We start from the raw sequence: 6,000 nt of genomic DNA, 5'->3' as shown, positions 1-6,000 counted from the left end.
GAAGTTCAAGGGCAAGAAGAAGAAGACTGCTGCAACTATTCAGAAAGATTTGGGGTCGGACTCAGGAGATGAAACAACCATTGCAGCCACGGGTATAAAAGGTAAAAATTCTGAAGCATCTACTAGTAATTCTGCACAATCCATTAATGATGAAGAAAATGAGAGAAAAAGACATGAGCTTTTCCATATTCAAGTCATTTCCAAACATTAAAAGATTGATACTTTGTTTGATAGTGGTTGGCAAGTAAATTTAATTTCTGAAGCAATTGTAAAGAAGTTGGGATTACTGACTACACCTCACAAGAAACCATACACAGTAGGTTGGTTAAGTGATAAAGCACAACTACAAGTGACTAGACAATGTACACTTAAGTTTTCTTTTGGGTCAGTATTTGTAGATGAGGTTGAGTTAGATATGATTCCTCTGGATATATGTGGAATTGTTTTAGGAAGTCCCTACTTGTATGATAGAAAAGCTATTTTCTATAGAGTTGAGAACAAGTATCTACTCGTTAAATATGGAATCAAATACTTTGTAAGAGCTCATAAGCTCAAGAATAATTATACTCTCATAAACTCAGGGCTAATGAAACGAATTGTAAATTCATGCAAATAATTTTTACTGATGGTTGTAAAGGAAAAGAAACCTGATAAAACCAATTTATTTGAGGGTTGTGATGCTAAACAACAAGTTGATTTAGAAAAAGTTGTTTCAAAATATGATATCTTGTTTCAAGAACCTAAAGGTCTGCCACCCAAAAAGGAAATAGTGCATGATATTAATTTGCAGCAAGATGCTCCATTGCCTAACATTGGAATGTATAGGTTGTCCGCTTTAGAGAATGCAGAAATCAAGAAGCAGGTGCAGGAGTTGCTCGAGAAGGCGTTCATCGGACCTAGCACATCACCATGTGGGTCGCCAATTGTTTTGGTGAGAAAGAAAGATGGCTTGTGGAGAATGTGCATTGATTATCGAGCACTGAATAAGATAACAATAAAAAATCGTTATCCCCTTCTTCGCATAGATGATCTATTAGATCAATTGAAAGAATTTGTTTATTTTTCCAAGTTAGACTTGCATAGTGGATATCATCAGGTCAGAGTTGCAGAGCAAGATGCATGGAAGACTGCTTTCAAAAAAAAGCAGGGATTGTACGAGTGGCTGGCTATGCCTTTTGGCTTAACTAATGCTCCTGCTACTTTCATGCGAATAATGAATGATGTACTCAAACCTTTTCTTGATGATTTTGTTATTTTATATTTGGATGACATTCTTATATTTAGCAAAACGTGGGAAGAACATTTAAATCATGTTAAGCAGCCACTAGATGTTTTGAAAAGAGAAAAACTTCATGTTAAACTCTCAAAATGTGAATTTGGCAAAACATCTTTGAATTATTTGGGATACATAGTAGGGGGTGGTGAATTGAAGATAGATCCCTCTAAGGTTGCAGTCATTGTAAACTAGCCTAAACCCAAATCTGCTACAGAAGTAAGAAGCTTATTAGGAACAGCACAATACTGGAGAGAGTTCATTTCTAACTTTTCCTTAATTGCAGCTCCCTTACATGCTTTGACAGGATTGAACAAGGTGTTTTAGTGGGGAGGCAAACAGCAGAAAGCCTTCGACACCTTGAAAGAAAAGATTGGTACAACCCCAGTACTAGCACTGCCAGATCTTCAAAGACCATTTGAGATCCAAACAAATGCCAGTGACTATGCCATGGGAGCAGTGTTGATACAACATGGTAAACCCATATGTTACCCTTCAGAGACATTTAATTCTGCAGTAGTTAACTATCCAACATATGATAAAGAATTGTATGCATTAGTACAGAGTGTGAAAAAGTGGAAACATTACTTAATGGGCAAAGAGACAGTTATACATACTGATCATCAACCACTTCAATATCTACACTCCCAAACTAAGTTGCAGCAATCAAGACACTATAGGTGGATGGGTTTTCTACAACAGTTTCATTTAGTCATCAGATATAAAAAGGGCATACACAATAAAGTTGCAGATATCTTATCTAGACCTGTTATGAATGCATCTACTATACTTAAGCATAATTCAGTATTGCATGAGAGATACATTGAACAATATGCTCAAGATATAGATTTTAAAGATGTATATGCAACTTTAAGTCAAGGAAAATGAGTAGAAGAATTGGATTATCACATTAAGGACCAACTCTTGTATCATTGTGGGAAGATATGCATTCCACAAACTGAAAGAGTAAAGATAATTCGAGAAGCACACACTTCTCTAATATCAGGTCACTTTGGGGTAAGTAAAACAGTTGCACAACTGCAAAGATTTTGTTATTGGCCAAAAATGAATGAGACAGTTTCTAGATATGTAAGAGGGTGTACCATGTGTGCTAAAAGCAAGCCTAGCAATAGAAAACTAGGCTTGTACACTCCACTACCAGTTCCTTCTCATCCTTGGGAAAGTGTTTCCATGGACTTTGTTGGAGGACTGCCTAAATCTAGGAAAGGTCATGACTATTTATATGTTGTTGTGGATAGGTTCAACAAAATGTGTATTTTGATACCTTGCAATAAATAGATTATAGTTGAACAAACTGCAAAGTTGTTCTTTCAGCATGTATAGGTTCATTTTGGATTACCCACTTCCATTGTATCTGATTGAGACACCTGATTTGTTGGGAAGTTTTGGTCAATTCTGTGGGAACTGATGGACACCAAACTGAATAAAAGCACAGCTTTTCATCCACAAACAGATGGCTAGACAGAAGTGGTCAACAGGACAGTGATCCAATTGCTCAGAGGCTATTGCAGCAAGCATCCCAAACTTTGGGATCAACATTTGTGTTATGTGCAGCATGCTTACAACCGAGCAAAACATTCTTCTACACAGAAAATCTCCTTTTGAGACCTGTTTTGGTTTCACACCAAGGTCTACCTTGGATTTTGTCTTTGGTAAAGACATAACAGTTGATGGACACAGTGATGTGGACAAGGAAACCAAAGTTCATTGAACAAATCCAAGAGATTCACCAGGTAGTACAGGAATAGCTGGAAAAGAGCCAAGCCAAGTACAAGGCAAGGCATGACAAGCATCGGATGGAGCATAGTTTCCAAGTTGGTGATCAAGTCTGGCTGTATATCAGCAACGGCAGAATGCAAGGTGAAGGTAGAAAGCTAAAGCCAATAAGGTATGGACCTTTCAAGATACTTGAGAAAATTGGTGAGAATGCTTTTCGCCTTGGTTTACCAGCTTACATGCACATCTACTCAGTCGTTAATGCAAACAACTTGATACTATTTAAACCTTCATTAATTGAAGATCCCGAAGAGCAAAGTCAATTGCCTTCTATTGATGATCTGTTACTTGAATACCTCAATGAATTGCAGGAAGACACAGTTCTGGATAGGGAGGTGAGGATGATGCACAGGGGAGATACTGAGTATCTCAGGGTTGGCCTCAAGGGTTCAAAGCCAAATAGTGCAAAATGGATAGAGATTGGACGAATGAGACAACTATACCCTCACTTAGTCGATGCTTGAAGCCTAACTTTTGGTGGTCCAAAAGCTTTTTCAGTGGGAAGGTCGTGATCTGAATTGGATCCTTAAACATTTCCATGACTGTTTCAAATTATGTCAGGCTCCAAAATCTTATGAATAACGAGCTTATCAGAGATGAACTCTAGACAATGGCAATTTGTGGCCAGCACAAAACAACGAGGACCCTCGGTCAAAGCGCACTGACCGTTGGCCCATGGAGACCGCGCATTGGCACAAATTGGCAATCGGAAGCCCGGATCCAAAAAACAAAGGCAATATCGCAGGGCAAAACTCTCAGTGAAGGAAAGCCCCGAGCGCTCGGTCACGAGGAAAACAGGAAACCGTGCGGACACTGTTAGAAGGCAGGTCTTGCACCCAAAACCAGCAAGATATCACGTGCACTTCGAGTGGTAAGCGGGTTTAGCCGAGTTCAGCATGATTCCACACACCAGGTGACATGTGTCCTGTGGATGCGACAGAAAACCGCTTACACCGTGTGAGTAGTGGTCGAGCAACTTGCCCGTGCGATATAGACGGATACCGTAGGATTTGGAGGCTCCGGATCAACGGCCGAGAATCAACCCGATGGATGACCGGATTTGACAGGGAAATAGACTGAGGTACATGAGATTTGAGGTCCGGCATGGCCGCTGCACTGGCAGAAGAATCAGTTTCGCGAGCAAACTTAGAGTAACGAAAATGACAATCATTCAAAGAGAACCGACACTCAGTTCGTGAGGAGACAAGTGGCCACCTCTCTGCGAAATTTTACGCAGTGATGACGACATAGAGCAGGGGAATTCCAATGGATAGAGGCAGGCGATCCAGAGAGCCGGGAAGGGAAACTGAAATTCAAGGAGCAGATTGGATTTAAGCCACGAACAGACAAAGAGCAGGGGGAATAGAAGTAGAGAAAGAAGTGAATTGCAGAGAACAAAGAAGCTAAGTTGACCTGCAGAGAAAAGGCAGCATCAATCAGACAGAACAGGGAGAGTCCAAGAGTCTGTGAACTCCAGAGAAGGCTTGAGAGGTTCAAGCGACTCCTCTATGTATACCTATCAATTATTGAGTACCAAATTGGACTCATACCACTGAGACCAGTTGAGGTCAAGACTCAATAAGGGGGAGTCTGTGTACTCTAGAGGCTTGGGGGATCCAAGTACCACCCTATTGATCACCATCTGTTAAGTGAGGCTCAAATTGAGCTCCTTAATGTAAAAACGCTTCATGAAGACACAATAGAAAATGCCACCACTGAAGGTTGGACCAGGAGATGTAGCCTAGGAGAATTGGGTGAACTCCTTATTAAATTTGTTGTGTTTTGTATTTGCTTACTACGTTTCTCTTACTATTTCAAGTGTCTATGTATTTCGCAAACTTATCGATCAATTGCTTAAAATAACATAGAAACACCCCAGCGCATGAGTCTGTAATACCTTCATTAATTTGCTGAGGTCATCTAAGGGTGATTTCAGATCATTCAGGAGGATCAACCACAACCGGTTTTAAAGATATCGTCTCCATCTGAGCTCTAGTATTGGGAATATGAATAATAGGTGCAACATACAACTGGTTAAGGAGAGTCATTCGTGGCAGTAGGGGGCACAATTGGTCGTGGAGTAGCCACACTTGGCATAAGAAAATTATGGCATATCATACAAGACACCATAGGTGCCAACCCATAGGCCTCACGACCACAACAACTAGTACACACATCAGGATGCTTGGAAGGAATATCACAATAGGTACCAACATAAGAAGGAAAAAGAGTCTCAAATTTTGATGATAACCTGACTGAGGTGACTGAACATATCCCGGTAAACCACCCACAAAGGTCGAGCATGAAAAAAACCAAATACACTAAGATGCGGGAACATGGGCGTTCACTTGTTTTTGTAGAGGGCATAAGTATGGCACAGGCAGTGGATATTGAAAGCATAGTGATAGTTGGCCGCGTCAGAGGCCAAAATTACTCCTCGGCTAGGTTAAAATGCTAGACTATGGAGATTTGGGGCCACATACTAGATCAGTTGCAGATTGTCCTTACTATGACGTGAGGATGGTTCGCCCTCATTTTCGCTAGACTAGACCAAACTAACTTGGTGCTATCTAAATAGTGGCACATAGAAATGAATTTGGTTCTTCTTAAGCGATGGACGCCACTATTCAACCTTGGAAAAGAGAAATTGGGGGCGAGACCTATTTCGGTATGACTACCGGGTCTACCTCTGCAATTTTGATCAGATGATGTATTCAGGTGCATTGGGGATGATATATATATATATATATATATATATATATATATATATATATATATATATATATATATATATATATATATATATATATATATAAAGCCCAAGGGATTGATATTGTGAACCCAAGGGAATAATATTAAACCTCAAGTATATTTATGCTTTGGTTTGTAATATTAACAATCTATTGGGTTTTTAATATTAATCCCACTTG

Source organism: Pinus tabuliformis, chromosome 1_2, assembly GCF_031772625.1.
Source record: "Pinus tabuliformis cultivar Carrire ecotype Pingquan chromosome 1_2, CPIR1, whole genome shotgun sequence".
NCBI classification, from domain to species: domain Eukaryota; kingdom Viridiplantae; phylum Streptophyta; class Pinopsida; order Pinales; family Pinaceae; genus Pinus; species Pinus tabuliformis.
This window is presented reverse-complemented; position numbering follows the sequence as displayed.